Genomic DNA, 17872 nt, shown 5'->3' with positions numbered 1-17872 from the left:
TTTCCTTTGCCCATCACCATAAAAAATAATTTATATTTTTATATATCTATATATTACACACAAGTTTAGCTTTCCCCCCAAAACATATAGTTATTAAAAGTCACTGTGAGTGGTGCACTTAAGGAATCTTATATAAATGTTGTGTCGTCAGCGGAAAGTCAGTTCTCACTGGCTGCCAGTAAATACATTTGACCTATAAACTTAGCAGTGATGAGAAGTGTGATGTGGACAAATACGCTTTTACTGGCTGCTGCCTGCTAAATAGGTTCAAACTAGGCACAAAAAAAACGTTGCTTCCCTCATTTCCCCTCCCAATTTTGCTCTATTTTGGCAGGAGATCAAAGTGCTCCCCCCTGTGGCAGCAGTGACCCAGAAATGAGTTTGATTCACGGAGTCCTTCCTCCATAACAAGTAAATAACGTCAGTCATAGAGTGCATGTGTGTGTGAGAGAGGAGACACAATCTGCTCCCCCTAGCTAGACAAGCTGCTGGGCTGGACCTGTGAGCAGAGCGAGCATCTGAGAGCGGCGCAGGGGGGACAGCAAACTCCACAGAAGGTGGCCGGGATCAGCAGGCAGGTACAGTCACCCTGTGCGCGGCGGGAGGAGTGGGGAGGGCTTCTGGCGTGCTTCGCGTCTCCTTAGCCTCAGAACAGGAGTTGGGGGGAGCCCGAGTAATCTGAGCGCTGCCAAGGTCGCTGCCTAGTGGAAAAATAATCTAGTACGTCATTAATATGGCGCCAATTCTTGATCATGGCTCCGGCACGGGCTGCTGCTGTGGCGAGTGCCGGGCCGGGGGTGTGTGCGGAGACGTGGAGGCTGCGGCGGGGAGAGGGGGCGGCTGCAGAGTTTCTATAACGAGCTAACATATGGCACCCTTTCAGCGCCGGAGCGTGTTACGAGCGTGACGCTGCCTTGAAGTTCACAGCCGCCCGTGACCTCTTGGCCTATTGATGGGAAAGTCCTGTGCGCTGGTTATACAGTATATGGAAGCTGCCATTCACATACGAGAGGGGGGTTCACATACATGAGAGGGGGGAGTCGCAGATTGCTGAGCGGCGCTTGGCTGTGCTCCCAATTTGTGATGCAGCAGGGCGGCCCCTCGGGGAGGCCGAGTGACGCCTGTTTATGTTGCCTACTAGTGGCGGGTACACGTGTTGTTTGCTGGCCGGTAGAGGGGGTGCACCTGAGGCAGGGAGGGGCGTGGCGCCCGGGGCAGGTGCACGCTGGGCATCTTTCCCTGCGGCCCTGGGCAGTGCTACGTAACAGAAGGTGGCAGTCTGGTCACGGAGGGGTTAACGCTCACTCGGCTTTGGGCTCCGTGAAGCAGATTGCACTGTACGCTGTGGAAAGCAAACAAGCCAATCAGCGGCCAGGGTCACGGCTGAGATTTGAATTGCGTGGGGCACGGTCACTGGGAAACCCTCCCAATGTTTACATAGCTGCCGCCTCATTCGGAACCGGGGGGCCAACACGTGGCTGCTGCCAGCTTTCAGGCGGCTCCGTATAACGGTCCTCCCGCCCTCCCCATTCCCTGAGGTGAGACGTGTTGCGCTCAGTGGCACGGCCTACATGCCGCCGCTTCATTCATAACATGAGCCGAGGCTGAGGGCGGCCAGCTGTGCAGAGCTTGTCACACAGGCGGTGGGATTCAGCACGTAAAACATGACATCGGATTCCGATATGCTGATACGCGCGTCATTACGCCAACTGTAAAGTGCAGTGTCAGTGAGACACTTATGTAACTCTTCCGACTAGTATGGCTGCTCGGCGTAGTGACAGCGTTATGCAGAGTCAGGAGAGGTGCGCTTTCCAGAACTGTCCACATAATCACTGGGTGGAGAGGAAAAGTGTAATGCTCAGCCTTTCTGGCATTCCCTGCAGTGCTCTCCTTCCTTCACACCTCCCATCCTCCAGGAGGAGGAGGAGGAGGTACACCTGGTGCGATCAGCTGTGCTGGCCGGGCCCTCCCATTCATTGTAGCCTCCAGGAGGGATCTCTCCATCAGCTGATTCTGTGGAAACAATCCTGCTTGCATAACATTGCTAGTACACCTCTAGGTATCCCTTTTCTGTAGGCATTTGTCAGAAGTCTGTGGTTTTGAACGTTTGTACTCTTCACTACCTGTGTGTTCCAGGTACAGCACAGATAACATTTGTCAACTATGTGCAAGCAAATGGTGGTTGACTGGTTTAAAGAATTACAATCTGGTGTCTAAACAAGTAATATGACCATGATTAGATGTGTTCTGCTGCTGCATGCGCACATGCTCCCGTGACCCCGTGTGTGCACACCTGCTAGTGACCCGTATCCGACGTGGATCAATCTTTCGTTCAGTTTTATCACCAAGGCTGTGTTCATAATGGGGCATTGTGGTGTGACGTAAGGGTTGCATTGTAATGCAGGAAGATGCAATGCAAAACAGGTGCTAGTATGGTTGAGGTGAGCCAGACAGAAAGTCCATAGGGTAACTGGACTGACATTGATTGTGTGGACAGTACCTTCTCAAACTGCTAGGTTTCAGATAAGTTGTATTAATAAGCCCATGCTATATGGCCAATCAGAATGCTTCAAGTTGTAAACGTTGCTGTGATTGAAGAAGTGTTTTCTATGGACTTTTGTGCTGGCTCACCTCAACCATACTAACTCCGCAAAACCTATGCGACATTAACAGCGTGGCTGATGCAGTAGGATCTAATGGAGTCTGTTAGCGGTAACAATGAAGAATTTTTTCATTTGCTATATGCAACGCCATGGTCATATAATGTGCTGTTAGCTTTTTTCGTAAGGAACTCAATGCCCTTCTGTTAGGCTAGGTTTCCATTTGTTTCCATTTGTGCAGCGGCATGCGTCTTGCGAGACGCGATGCCGGCACAGCTATTGCCTCCCGCAGGAGAATCCCTCTAGCCGTACTATGCGCGGGTATGGGATTCGGACAGCTACGCATAAACTTATGCTGCAGGGCCTCAGATTTTTCCTCGGCCACAAATTCAGATGGCTCTCATAGACTTCTATAGGCTGCTGAAATCCATCCGAATTCGTGGGCGGGGAATCGGCCTGGATTCGCAGCAGTGGAAACCCGGCCTAAACTTAGTCATATCATCAATCTAATGATTGCTCATAATATTGAATGTTCAAATACTTCGCCATTTGCAATTGATTTCACATTGTCTCATTAAATGTCTAATTGGGCAAAAATTGTACAGTGTAAAGCCCCATGTACACGATACGATTCTATTCGATTACGATTTTATTTACAATCCGATGAAATCCGACATGTCCAATCGGGATTCGATTCAATATGCCATTGTTTTCCATTATTGAATTGAATCCCGATCGGACATGTTGGATTTAATCGGATCGTGAATAGAATCGTAATCGAATCGCACAAAGAATCTTATCATGTAGATTGGGCTTAAAGAGGAACTGTAACGACAAAACGTCCCCTGGGGGGTACTCACCTCAGGTGGGGGAAGCCTCCGGATCCTAATGAGGCTTCCCACGCCGTCCTCTGTCCCACGGGGGTCTCGCTGCAGCCCTCCGTGCAGCGGTCACGTCAATATTTACCTTCCCGGCTCCTGCGCAGGCGCTCTGATGGCTGTTAGCTCCGAAGTAGGCGGAAATACCCGATCGCCGTCGGGTCTGCTCAAGTTTCCGGCGCCTGCGCAGTAGAGCGGACCCGACAGAGATCGGGTATTTCCGTGCCGAAAGCAGCCACAGCGCCCCCGCTGGAGCCAGCAAAGGTAAATCTTGAAGTCTTGAAATTGGACACAGATGAGGGGGAATTAGACAGACTGAACTCTCTAAGGGCCCATTCACACTACAAGCACTTTTCTGGGCGTTTTGCGATTGATTCACATTTTTTTAATTGCTCCCATTCACGGTGATTAAAATCGCAGAAAAATTATCGCAATTTTCAATTTTAATGAAAGTGAATGGGAGCGATTTTTAAAAAAAACTCTAATCAATCGCGAAAAGCACTTCTAGTGTGAATGGGCCCTCATGCATACAGGATGCATATCTGTTTTTCTTCTGCCCTGTGCAAGAGTTCAGTTTGCCTGGCTTTCCTGCTGATCTTTCATGTATCAGTAGTGTCTGAATCGCACACCTGAAACAAGCATGCAGCAAATCTAGTCAAATATCAATCAAAACTCTGATTTGCATGCTTGTTCAGGGTCTATGGCTAAAAGTATTAGAGGAAGATGATGAACAGGACAGCCAGGTAACTTGCATTGTTTAAAAGGAAATGTGGCAGGTTCCATAGCGCTTTCATTTTGGTGTTCTTAAATAGAACAATGTCATGGTAACATGCATGGGAGCCGGTAATGTCTAAACTACGCCGCATCGGGCTTAAAGGGAACCTAAACTGAGAAGGATGTGGATTTTTCCTTTTAAAATAATACCAGTTGCCTGACTCTCCTGCTGATCCTGTCTCTCTAATACTTTTAGCCAAAGCCCCTCAACAAGCATGCAGATCAGATGCTCTGACTGAAGTCAGACTGGATTAGCTGCATGCTTGTTTCAGGTGTGTGATTCAGCCACTACTGCATCTAAAGAGATCAGTAGGACAGCCAGGCAACTGGTATTGTTTAAAAGGAAACATCCACATGCCTCTCAGTTTAGGTTCCCTTTAAGCAGTCATAAGTGTAGTGTAATTTTAACTACATGCGTCACCAAACCAGTTAAACAATGCAAGTTGCCTGGCTTTCCCCCAACCATGTGGCTCTCATACTTTTAGCCAAAAGGCCCTGAGCAAGCACGCAGATCAGGTGCTCTGACTCATTTCTGACTGGATTAGGCACACGCGTGTTTCAGGGTTGTGGCTCAGACACTACTGATTCCAGAAGATGAACAGAACTGATACATGAGGTATAAAAGTTGATACTCTTCACTCACCTGGGGCCTCTTCCAGGCCCAGCAGTTTACCTGTCCCTCGCTTAAAGGGAACCTTAACTGAAGGGGGGGTAAAGAGTTTTACTTACTTGGGGCTATTACCAGCCCCCTGCAGCAGACCTGTGCCCTCGGAGCCGCTCTGGAATCCTCTGGTCCCCCGCTGTCACTTAGTTTCGTTTTTGACGACTCACCAGTCGCCGGCCGCCATGCGTATTATTGGACGCATTCACCAATGCAATTAGCGCTATTGCGGACCGCAACGCGTACAAAAATACGCGTTGCCGCATATCTACGCGTGCGCTATGCGGCAACGCGTATTTTTGTACGCGTTGCGGTCCGCAATAGCGCTAATTGCATTGGTGAATGCGTCCAGTAATACGCATGGCGGCCGGCGACTGGTGAGTCGTCAAAAACGAAACTAAGTGACAGTGGGGGACCAGAGGATTCCAGAGCGGCGCCGAGGGCACAGGACTGCTGCAGGGGGCTGGTAATAGCCCCAGGTAAGTAAAACTCTATACCCCCCGATCAGTTAAGGTTCCCTTTAAGTTCCGTCATGCTGGAGGCCCCCCCCCCCCAGAAGACCAGGACCCAGCCTCTAGCATGGCGAAACTTCAATGCAGGACAGATAGACTATTAGGGGCTGGAAGAAGCCCCAGGTGAGTAAAGTTTCTCTCCCTTTTTACCTCTTGTATACTTTAGAAAGGAAATAAATATGGTAGCCTCTATATAACTCACATCAGGTTCACTTTAAGGCTGCTTGCACACCAAGACGTTACAGGCGCACGTTAGTGCGCCTGTAACGCTCCCCCAACGCACAGCAATGTAACACAAGTGGGCTGTTCACACAGCCCACGTTGCGTTACATGTAACGCTGCACGTTCTGTGCAAAGTGCAGCATGCTACGGCGTTGGAGCGGCTATAGCCGCGTTAGACTGTTTGCACATGCGCAGTGGGGGGCGGAGGAGGCGGGGAGAGCCAGCTACAGTAGCCGCGCACATGGCTACTTAATATTCACTGCACTGGCGGGCGCTGATTGGCCGGCGGGACCACGTGATGCGGAGTGTCTCGCTCCGCATCACGTGGTCCCGCTGGCCAATCAGCGCCACTCTGGGAGATATTATGGGCATCGAGCAGCCTAACGCGGCTCACTCTACCGTCGGCTTTTGCAGCACCATACGTTGTGTTAGGTGCACGTTATGCGACCTTAACGTGCCACCTAACACAACGTCTTGGTGTGCAAGAAGCCTTAAGCAGTCATGTGCTTGCAATATGAAATCCAAGGTAAGGCTGCCTTCCAGTCAGTTTTTGGTGCCGCTGTTAAAAAAAAAGTTTTTAACAGCAGCACCAAAAACTGACGGGAAGGCAGCCTTACCAAATACAGTAATATAACCAGCATCTTCGTTACCATGCTTTCAAGCATGGTAAGATGCTGGTTATATTACTGTATTTGTGCTCAGTTGCTCTAGTATTGATTTGTGTTGCTGCTGACATGATTGAAATGTTGTTAGACTACTGTTTCATGACTGCAACACTCTGAGGTGCTGCAAGTCTGTATGAAGCCCTGGCATTTTCATGTAAAAGGCTGACAATGCTTGGAACCTACTGGAATATCTGACTGGCAATAAAAGCTTGTGCCCAGCATTAGGCTTTCTTAAGTCTTTGCACCTTTTGACTGACAGTTGCCTGTGATCAATCACTTCCTGTAAAACATAGGCAAACTACCAGCAGAACTATGTGGTAGCAGATGGTCACAATTAGCCATGCATGTTCATGCTGTGCTGCAATCCTACATGGATTATGTGGTTATTTACTACAGCGTACTGTAGATCATTCATAGGCCAACTTCATTTTATGGTGATCAAGTACAGATTTATTTATCTGATTTCATGTGTAATGTTCACTGACAGGAGTAGCTTTTCAGTTAATGCTGTGTTGATTCATGACAAATTGCCTAAAATTAGAAACTGACTAGAAAACCACTTTTATGCAAAAAATTCAGTGAGGGAAAAATCCTTTTTATGCACAAACTCCCCAAAACTCATCCCCGTTAGCTGCCAGAAAGGAACTAATCAAATCTGCCTCGCAAGCTATAAATAGAGAAAAGTCTCACTCATTCTTAAAATGGATCTGAACTCTTGCAAAGGACAGAAGGAAAACCTAGAGAATGCTCCCTGTATGTCGTTAGAAAGTTAGCCTAATTCCCCTTCATCTGTGACTAAGCACAAATTGTAATTTGATCCCTGAGCTGTGTCAGTTGACTGCCAGGGCAGAGAGCTCATTTGTAAACACAGGCTGTTAACAATATGTCAGATTCCATGACAGCAGGAAGTAGGTAATTGCAGATTTACAGCAGGATTTGTAACAGCTGTAACAAACTTTTTTCTTTAAAGGTTATGCTGTTGCGTATCTTTTATAGCAGCGAGGAAGTTCTGCATTCAGGTCCGCTTTAAAAGAAAACCTAACTGCTGATTCAAAGAAAATGTTGCCAACTGCTATTGCTGCTCATGTAGTCGCCTGATCAGCTGCACAAGGCCTGGGAATGGGGCAAGGGAAGAGCAGGTCCATCAGAGATCATGAGCAAGAAAACAAATATTTCAGAGTTGACGCAAACCTCATCATTTTATGTAAATGTATGCATTTTTACCATTCAAAATCTTTTTCATCTGGGCAGTTGTGAAGCTTGCATACATTTCCATAAACTTTGCATCAACTCAAAATGTTTAACTTATTGACCATACCTGGGTTGAATTACAAAGCAGAGGATTGGCTAGTCATTTTTAGATCTGTTTTATCGTCTGCATGCTGCAGATTTTAGAATAAGTGCTGAATATAATTATGGGCTAGCTCATAACCTGCAACTTTCCAGACTATAGGTAATGCCAAGAATCTGGCAGGTGTTCTGGCATTACAGGAGTCCATTTTAGCAGTGTTACAATGGAGTACTCTCTTTCTAGGGGTTAGGAGGAACTATTAATCAGCCTTCCTTTTCTATCTAAAATGTCTCAACTTCAATAGCTACAAGAATTTCTGTATGTGAAATATCAGTTATTGACATCCTGTACAGGGTTAATCATTTCTGGTGTCCCTATATTTAAAATCATGCTTACTTGCTCCTTCTGATTTATGGGGACTCTCACCTGAGATTTGCCATTTACCTTCAGGCTGCTTCCACACAGGAACGTTACAGGCGCACGTTAGTGCAGCCTGTAACGCTCCCCCAACGCACAGCAATGTAACACAAGTGGGCTGTTCACACTGCCCATGTTGCGTTACATGTAACGCTGCACGTTCTTCAGAAAGTGCAGCATACTATAGCGTTACAGCGGCTTAAAGAGGAACTGTAACGTGAAACGTCCCATGGGGGGTACTCACCTCGGGTGGGGGAAGCCTCAGGATCCTAATGAGGCTTCCCACGCCGTCCTCGGTCCCTCGGAGGTCTCGCTGCAGCCCTCCGTTTAGCGGTGACGTCATTATTTACCTTCCCGGCTCCAGTGCAGGCGCTCTGACGGCTGTCGGCTCCGAAGTAGGCGGAAATACCCGATCGCCGTCGGGTCCGCTCTACTGCGCAGGCGCAAGTCTCCAGCGCCTGCGCAGTAGAGCGGACCCGACTGAGGTCGGGTATTTCCGTCTACTTCGGAGCCGACAGCAGCCACAGCGCCCCCGCTGGAGCCTGCAAAGGTAAATATTGAAGTCACAGTCGGGTCTGTCGCCGGCTGTTCGGAGGGCTGCAGCGAGACCCCCGTGGGACAGAGGACGGCGTGGGAAGCCTCATTAGGATCTCTAGGCTTCCCACACCCGAGGTGAGTACCCCCCAGGGGCGTTTTTTAATGTTAGAGTCTCTTTAAGCCGCGTCAGACTGTCTGCACATGCTCAGTAATGTTGGGGAGGAGCGGAGAGCGCGACCACGCGATGCCGCATGGGTCCAAGAGTACGCATCACGGCATCACGGACGCCAGAGTGAGCTGCACAACGCGGCTCACTCTGACGTCCACATCAAAGAGCACCAGGCCACGTTATGCGACCTTAGCTTGGCACCTAATGCAACGTCTTAGTGTGCAAGTAGCCTTAAGGAAAGGTAAGACCTCTATTTTTCCCTCCCCCGATCCACGCTGCAGACCATCTCCTGTAGCGTGGATCGGGGGGGGTGGCCCTAGAGCTGCGCAGCCGCACTTGAGTCTGTGCGGACTGCGCAGCCGTAGCCTTCTCCGATGGCCATATTTGAGGAGGCAGGAGAGCCCGACCCGGGCTGTGGGGTTGGAATCCGGGGGGGGGGGGGGGGGGGGGAAATAAGCAGCGGGGACCCGGCGGAACTGCACGGAGAGCGCGGATGGCATCCTCCGTGCCTTCAAAATTCATGCAGGTACAGACTTTTTTTTTTTTTTTTTTTTTTATTTGGGCTTGTAAGTCCTTTAAGATAAGGGATGTTCAAATTAATTATCAAAAACCCTTTTTGTACAGCTGAAAACCAGTAAAAAGTTTATTTTTGTTACGATTTAGAGGGTCTAGAACGCTTGGTGCAAGGAACAAGCAAGGCGATCCAAGAAAATGTTACTTCACTGCTCCAATTTCTTCAAGCAGGATTAAAATAAAAACGACTTGGGGTACTGGCACTAAAGGCTCATACACACATCAGACCATAGTCTTTGGAAAATGAAAGATCAGACCAATTTTACCCCCTTCCATGTAGTATGAGAGCCATACCTACAGTCTATTCTATGGAGCTGAACTCTCCTTCAGACAGAAATCTTTGCAAGATGCTGCACAGAAAGATGCTGTAGACATTCAAAAGATCAGTATCTGCAAAAGATCTGTTCCTGCAAAAGATCCGTTCCTGCAAAATGCATTCATAGTCTATGAGATCTGCAGATCATCATACACACCTTGTTCAACAGACATTCTTCTGCAGATCTAATCCACCAGGATGGATTTTCAGATCTGCAGATGAATGTCAGTTAAACAAGGTGTGTATGGGATCTGCAGATCTCAGACTATGAATGCAATTTGCAGGAACGGATCTTTGGCAGGAACAGATCTTTTGCAGATACTGATCTTTTGTGTCTGTGCAGCATCTTGCAATGATTTTTTTCTGATGGGGAGTTCAGCTCCATAGAAAAGACTGTGAAAGTATGGCTGTCATACTACATGAAGGGTGGTAAGATTGGAAAATGAAAGATCCTAGACCAAAACTATAGTCCTATGTGTGTGTGTGAGCCTTTAGGCTGGATTCACTGTGTGTGTGTGTGTGTGTGTGTGTGTTCTGACAGGTTATGTCCCCAATCAGTCTCTAGGCCCAATCTATTACCACGGCTCTGAGTCCGGTCCGCGGTCTTCGCCTATAGACAAGCCCCCGCTTGAACAGGACACGTTATTTGTCTCCTGACTACAGTTACCCCCAGGTCTTAACGTGCAAGGCATACAGACTGAAGTAGAGAGGACAATAACCCACCAGAACCCCAATGAGGCTAGTAACACAGCTCAATAGTTCATAAGTATCACACAGGGCTATTACCTTGATTCAGGAGGATGAGGCCCTCAGCGTCGATTGCCAGTAATGACGAATGTATCAGGAACAGGTGGTGAAGTGTTCAGGTATATATGAGAGAGATCATGCAAAGTCCATATGCAAGGTTATTCAACTGGCAGTGAATGATTCAGGCAATATGAGAGAGTTCATGCAAAGTCCGCATGCAAGGTTATTTAAGCAACAGACAAGGATTAGTTCAAGTATACTTAGTCTCCAGTAACAGGCAATGGTCGGTCCAGGTAGCATGCAAGAGTATCCAGTAACAGGCAGAGGTCAGTCCAGGCGGCAGGCAAGGGTATCAAGTTAACAAGCAGAGGTCGGTCCAGGCGGCATGCAAGAGTTTTTCAGGAATCAAAGCAAGGGTTAATAACACCAGACAAGAATAGTCAAATTCAAGTCAAAGGTCAAGATCCAGTAATCTAACAATGTGAGTGCGCACACAGCAACTAGCCACAGCAATGCTTATGGCGGGCGATGACTGGGAGCACTCTGCAGGTTTAAAATGTGTTTCATCCAATCAGTGGCCAGCCACATTCCATACATCCAATCACACAGTAGTACACCTACCTAGGTGTCTGCTACACCGGAGTCAGCTGACTATTGTTTACATCTGCAGAGGGCGTACTGGGAAAGCACCCTTTGCCTACCAGAATGTGCAGCCTGTGCAAGCGCTGAGGCTGGATTCACAGTGGGACGTTGCATTTTGATGCCACGTTAAAGTCGCACCGCAAGCTTACAACGCAACGCGCCCAAAAAGTGGCAATGCAGCGTTACCGTCGCATACAGCAGATACAGTAAAAAATACAGGCAATGAAAAGTATGCTTCCAAGTCAGTACTGAGCATGTGCAAACAGTCCAACGCAGCTAATAACGTGTATAACGCACTGCATGCAATGCTTTTACTTAACGTGCAGCGTTAGACACCAATGCAACGTGTGCACTGTGAACAGCGCATTGATTTTTCATTGCAGTGAGTTATTCTGCGTTAAATGTTGTTTTAACGCGCGACTTTAACGTCCCACTGTGAACTTAGCCTGAGACCTGGAAGCAACAGATTCTGCCCGGGTCTCGGCGGAAACGTCATCAGCAACAGGCAGGATCCTTATGGTGTGTGAACTGCAGTTGAGACTGGACCTATACTTCAAAGTGGGTCCGAGATAAACTTTTACTCATTACATAATTATGTTCCTTTCATATAGTTTACAGGGCATTCCTCAAGCCAAATACTTTTATAAAAAAAAAAAAATACTCTAATTCTCTATAAACTGAACAAGCCTGGCCCACAGCTTCTCCAGAGAGCCTTGCCACTCTCAAGGTGCATACACACATCAGACTATAGTCTTTGGAAAATGAAAGATTACAGACCAATCTTACCACCCTTCATGTAGTATGAGAGCCATACTCTACACAGTCTTTTCTATGGAGCTGAACTCCACATCAGAAAAAAATCTTTGCAAGATGCTGCACACACAGATGCGGTACAGACACAAAAGATCAGTATCTGCAAAAGATCTGTTCCTGCCAAAAATCCATTCCTGCAAATTGCAATGATAGTCTATGAGATCTGCAGATCATCATACACACATGATTTAACTGACATTCATCTGCAGATCAGATCCACCAGGATGGATTTTTAGATCTGCAGATGATTGCTTGATCTGCAGATGAATGTCAGTTAAATCATGTGTGTATGATGATCTGCAGATCTCATAGACTATCATTGCAATTTGCAGGAATTGATTTTTAGCAGGAACAGATCTTTTGCAGATACTGATCTTTTGTGTCTGTACAGCATCTGTGTGTGCAGCATCTTGCAAAGATTTTTGTCTGATGTGGAGTTCAGCTCCATAGAAAAGACTGTGTAGAGTATGGCTCTCATACTACATGAAGGGTGGTAAGATTGGTCTGTGATCTTTCATTTTCCAAAGACTATAGTCTGATGTGTGTATGCACCTTTAGACTCATGTCGCAAGGGCTTATGGGAGTTCAGTCTGGGCAGGAGGAGGAGGATACTAGCCAGAGATTTCAGAGGCAGAGGGGAGAAGAGAGTAGGAGATGGGACTGAAGTTTTCACAGGCTGAGGGCTGGAGAATACAGATCAGTTTACCTGTGTGTAATGTGACAATCAGAACATGGCTGCTCTCATTGTATCACAGTAATAAATAATCATAAACTGTTGAAGCTGTTTGCAGCTAGATTTGCTGTGTAAACTATCTAATCTTTAGATACGATATATAGACAAGTTACTTGTTATAATTAGTTTTCATATCGGATCCGCTTTAATGCAAAGCCTGCATGCAGTGAGGTTAGAATAACACAATCTAGTACTGTGAACAGACCGATAGAACTATATGGGCAGTAAATCGACATGCAGAATTTTTCTGCAACGCAACTGAGCACTGTGAACCTGGCCTTAAGGTTCATACATAAGTTCTTGGGAGTCGGTTCACAAAACTTCTCGTGAATGACTTAATTTTTCACCTAATTTATAAAAATAACCTTTTAGCATATTTACAAGCAAAATAATCACTGAAAGTAAGTTGTTCCTGATTAACTTTATTTCAATATTACTTTTCTTACCTTAATTATATTTTTTGCTGTTCGGGGGATTAAAAATGTAACATAGATAAGGTGAAAACGGGTGAAAAAGCTTTGAGAATCCTCTCCTTTGTGTTTTTTTTTTTTTTTTTCCCCCGGTAAAAACGTAGCTTTAAAAACAAATACTTGAGCTGTTTTTGTTTTTGTTTTTTTTCTTCATATCTGTGACCAGATTAAAACCTGTGGCTTCTTGCACACAGGGACGGTACAGGCGCACGTTAGTGCAGCCTGTAACGCTCCCCCAACGCACAGCAATGTAACACAAGTGGGTTGTTCACACTGCCCACGTTGCGTTACATTGTAACGCAGCAAAGTGCTGCATGCTGTGCGTTCTACGCGGCTAAGCCGCGTTAGACTGTTTGCACATGCTCAGTCATGTTGGGGAGGAGGGGAGAGCGGCCGGGCACATGGCTAATATTCACTGCACTCAGTAACGTGCAGTGTTTACTTCCTGGAGCGGCCGCTCTGTGCGGCAATTGGCCGTGCGGGACCACGTGATGCTGCATGCGTCCAAGAGTACGCATCACAGACGCCAGAGTGAGCTGCACAACGCGGCTCACTCCGACGTCCACACCTGAGAGTACCAGGCGTTGCGTTAGGGGCACGTTATGTGCCCTATAACGTCCCCTAAACGCAACGTCCTGGTGTGTAACTAGCCTAAGACCTCTAGGGTAGACTCTTTAGACTTCAAAATTTTAAAGTGACATTGCGCTGGACTATATATAGGTGTTTCCTTTGTCTGTCTCTCTCTTTCGCTCATGCTAATCACTAATGTCTACATAATTACAAGGAGTGCATTAACAGGGCATCCCAGAATCTTTGAGCAGTAACAGGTTCTGTAAGAAATTGCTTGTTCTTTATTTGATGTCAACCTTCCATTCATACTAGTTGTACACCTTCCTCTAACTAACATATTAAAGGGAACCTTAACTGAACGGGGGGGGGGGGGGGGTAAAGAGTTTCACTTACCTGTGGCTATTACCAGCCCCTTGCAGCAGTCCTGTGCCCTCGGAGCCGCTCTGGAATCCTCCGGTCCCCCACTGTCACTTAGTTTCGTTTTTGACGACTCACCAGTCGGCCGGCCGCCATGCGTATTATTGGACGCATTACCTACTGCAATTAGTGCTGTTGCGCATTCCGCACGCGTAGATATGTGGCAATGCATATTTTTGTACGCGTTGCAGTCCGCAACAGCGCTAATTGCAGTAGGGAATGCGTCCAATAATACGCATGCCGGCCGACTGAGTCGTCAAAAACGAAACTAAGCGACAGCGAGGGACCGGAGGATTCCAGAGCGGCTCCGATGGCACAGGACTGCTGCAGGGGGCTGGTAATAGCCCCAGGTAAGTAAAACTCTTTACCCCCCGTTCAGTTAAGGTTCCCTTTAATTAGCAGTCTTATTGCCAATGACATAACTATATTTATACCAGTGTGCATTCACTTCTGTCAATACACTTTTTTTTTTTTTTTTTTTTTATCTTTCTTTCTTTTTAAAACCATATTTAGGTTGCATTTTCTCTAGCCCCCTTTCATGTGTGTTTTTTCTGCATACGAAAAACACATTAGAACTAACAGCCTATGTAAAATCAATTGGCTGTTTTTATTTAAATGTGCGTTGTGTTTTTGTCCGCAGAAATAAACTGACAGGGTATTTTTTTTTTTTTTTCCAGAGTCCTCGTACAGTTGTCCATTGACAAATGTTGCATAGGCATTATACTTCCTATTATACTTCCTATAAACTTGTGCGGTGTATGGAAAGCCGGAAGTCTTGGTGTTTTCTCAATAAGCGCCAAACTTCATAGGGGTTTCTGTGGATGGTGCAGAATGGGTCTACTTTATTTGTGCTTGTTTATATTCTGTGTCATTGTTATGAAGACTTTGATCAATAGACACTGTATCTAGCAGTAACAGGTGTTGAATGAGAAGACTTTATGCTGAAGTTCTTTTCTCATAAAGTACATTTATATGTGATATTTGTTTACCTCATCCAAATCATTTCTGCTAAAGAGGATTATGGAAGCAGTAGGCTGATTGAGGATTTTTTTTCACATTAATTTGGTTTAATTTTAAAGTTGGCATCGGAAATACCCAGGAGATGGGTACTAGCTGCGCTTTGATCAGTATCCTTCTCTGATCTGTGAGACCTTTTTGAGATTTTGTGGAGATGGGATAGCAGATGTTTCATAATTCTCACAAGAAGATTATCTCGTCCCTAATTGTTCATTCAGCTCAGAATAGGTGAGAGCTGGAATGCAATATGCGTATTATCTGAAAATGTAATGGCTGGGGGAAAGTAGTTTTAAATGAAATTTTATTGTGCACATATTTATTTTGTATTTTTTTTTTTTGGGGGGGGGGGGGGGGGGTCACTACAAAAATAGATTGGTTTTTCATAAGGTAAAACTAGGAGAGAAACTTGTGAGTTTGAAAAAAAGTTGTACAGCCTACAAGTGATCATGTATTGCAGTATGTAGATTATCCACAGGACATGTGCACTCCCCTCATACCCAATTTGTAGATTTGGCCTTGATTCAATCTGTTTACTTTGAGTAATCCTAAAGTGAGAGGTGCGTGGGAGAAACGGTGACTGTTTTTATTTGCCCGTCACCTGGCTGTCGTGCTGGTAATTAGGCTTTAGTAGTATCTGAGTTATACACTGAATAAGGATCCAGATTGCCCTAGCTGTTACAACATTATCAGATTGTGCTGAGCAAGGTTATTACAACAGATAAGGTTTTACTATAGTGTGTGTATTGTAGCGCCCTTGAGCAGTTAAGCCCCATACACATGCTCACGGTCTTTTATGCAACACAATTATCAAACAACTTTTGGTGTGAAACAAGTTGAAAAATTGCTTCCTGAAGTCCTGAAGCACTATCTGCCCCAGGAGAGGAGCAATAAGGATATGTGCTCCAAATCATTGATATGTTGATGCACTGTATACTTGCATGCTGCATTATGCATGCGATAGGGATAGAATTAGGACACATGCTAATAAAAGAACCTATGCACGGTGTATGTGACTACATAAAATAATGCAATGTTTTGCCAACTAAAGGTGGCCATACACCTGGTCGATTTGCCATCAGATTCGACCAACAGATAGATTCCTCTCTGATCAAATCTGATCAGAAAGGGATCGTATGGCTGCCTTTACTGCAAACAGATTGTGAATCGACTTCAGCATGAAACCGATCACAATCTGTGGTGGTGCTGCCCCCCCCTTATCCGGCCGACGCGTGTCACCGCTGTCTCTTCTCCGCTGGGTTCCGGACCGGCAGGCTTCACTTCTTTCTGTCTGGGGAAGTTTAAACAGTAGAGGGCGCTCTACTGTTTGAACTTCCTGCCGGGACAGGAAGTTCAGTAAAGCTGGAGCCCAGCGGATAAGAGACAGCGGTGACCGGGAAGACTCTCGCCGGCCGGAGCAGATAATGTATTATTGCCGCTGTATTGTGTTAGGCATTCGAACACCGCTATCGACGCACTGACTGCTCGACGGGAATGATTGATTTCGGATGGAAATCAATCGTTTGCGTTTGTGCACCGATTTAACAGCAGATTCGAGCACAGTGATCGAATCTGCTGTATATCAGCGGGAAAATCGTTAGGTGTATGGGCCCCTTAAGACCTCTGACTTTGACATAGCTGTAGGGATGGTAGTTTCTTATCATGTTTGAATGAGCATTTGTGTGCAAGTGTGCAAAGGGTTAATTGACTTTGCCATTACCAAAGTATCAGGCGCTTTGCTTCTTGCTACAGTTACTACTTTGCTATCATGGTTACCAGTAAAATTTCTGTGCGCGCCATAAGCACAGCACCTTTTACCGTATGTTGATGAATATACCCAGATCTCTGGAAGTACTGATTTTTATTTCTCTTGTGGTATCCTATGATTGGTTAAGTATCTTTTGTCAGTTTGTATTACAGTTTTGTTACATATGTATCAAAAAGAGGGAGGTAGGGAAGCCTATTAAAAATAAATTATTAAATTGAAACTTGTTCTTACAAATTGGGATTACCGTAATCCTCCAGTTAAATGGTTGGTTGACTATGTCTGTATAATGGAATTGGGTTACAGGCTGAGTAGAAGATAAATACTCACAAGTCAGGGTCACCAGCAGGCAACCACTGTAAAGGCAGGTGGGGAGATTGTCCTGACCCCACTCAGGATTAAGAAGTCGCTCTCTGTAGACAGGAAGAAAGGGTAGCAACCCTCCACCAAGGGTGGACTTAAAATTGTATACAATGAACAGAGGCGCCAAAAGTATAAGATTAGATTAAATGAGCTTAAAAACCAACTTAAATGGCAAAATTGAAGGAGGAAGTGGTGGTCTTACCTCCCTCAAGCAGACACGACAACGACTGCGATTCAGACAGTCAAACACATTTATTAGGAACTCCAAAAAGAAATGCAACGCGTTTTGCAGGTTCAACCCCGCTTCATCAGGCAATATAGGGAGGAGTATCAAACAATCTGCGCAAGGATTCAAATTAAGCGCCTCAGAGGCGCTTAAAGGGGAACTTCAGACTAAACAAACATACTGTCATTAAGTTACATTAGTTATGTTAATTAGAATAGATAAGTAATATAATCTCTTACCCACCCTGTTTTAAAAGAACAGGCAAATGTTTGTGATTCATGGGGGCTGCCATCTTTGTCATGGGGGCAGCCATCTTTTTGGTTGAAAGGAGGTGACGGAGCAGGAGACAAAGTTCCAACTGTCCTGTGTCCTGATCACCCCTCCCAGCTGCACACCCTAGGCTTCAAATGTCAAATTCAAAATGTAAAAAAAAAAAAAAAATTGCACCAAAACAGCACAACGAGAACAACATCATCAGAAATCCCATCATGCTTTGC

The 17872-nt window shown here is 45.9% G+C and overlaps 1 protein-coding gene across 3 annotated transcripts in view; it reads left to right on the top strand.

Moving 5' to 3' along the window:
* Window positions 1-342: 342 nt before the first annotated feature.
* Window positions 343-17872, top strand: part of JADE1 (jade family PHD finger 1) — a 165684-nt gene continuing 148154 nt past the window's right edge. The window contains exon 1 of one of the 3 annotated variants that reach the window (XM_068279870.1): window positions 343-411. The gene's annotated coding sequence lies outside the window, so the exon portion shown is untranslated. The other 2 variants (XM_068279853.1, XM_068279861.1) reach the window with 2 other exon arrangements.

Source organism: Hyperolius riggenbachi, chromosome 1 (genome assembly GCF_040937935.1).
Source record: "Hyperolius riggenbachi isolate aHypRig1 chromosome 1, aHypRig1.pri, whole genome shotgun sequence".
Classification (NCBI taxonomy): domain Eukaryota; kingdom Metazoa; phylum Chordata; class Amphibia; order Anura; family Hyperoliidae; genus Hyperolius; species Hyperolius riggenbachi.
This window is presented reverse-complemented; position numbering and strand designations above follow the sequence as displayed.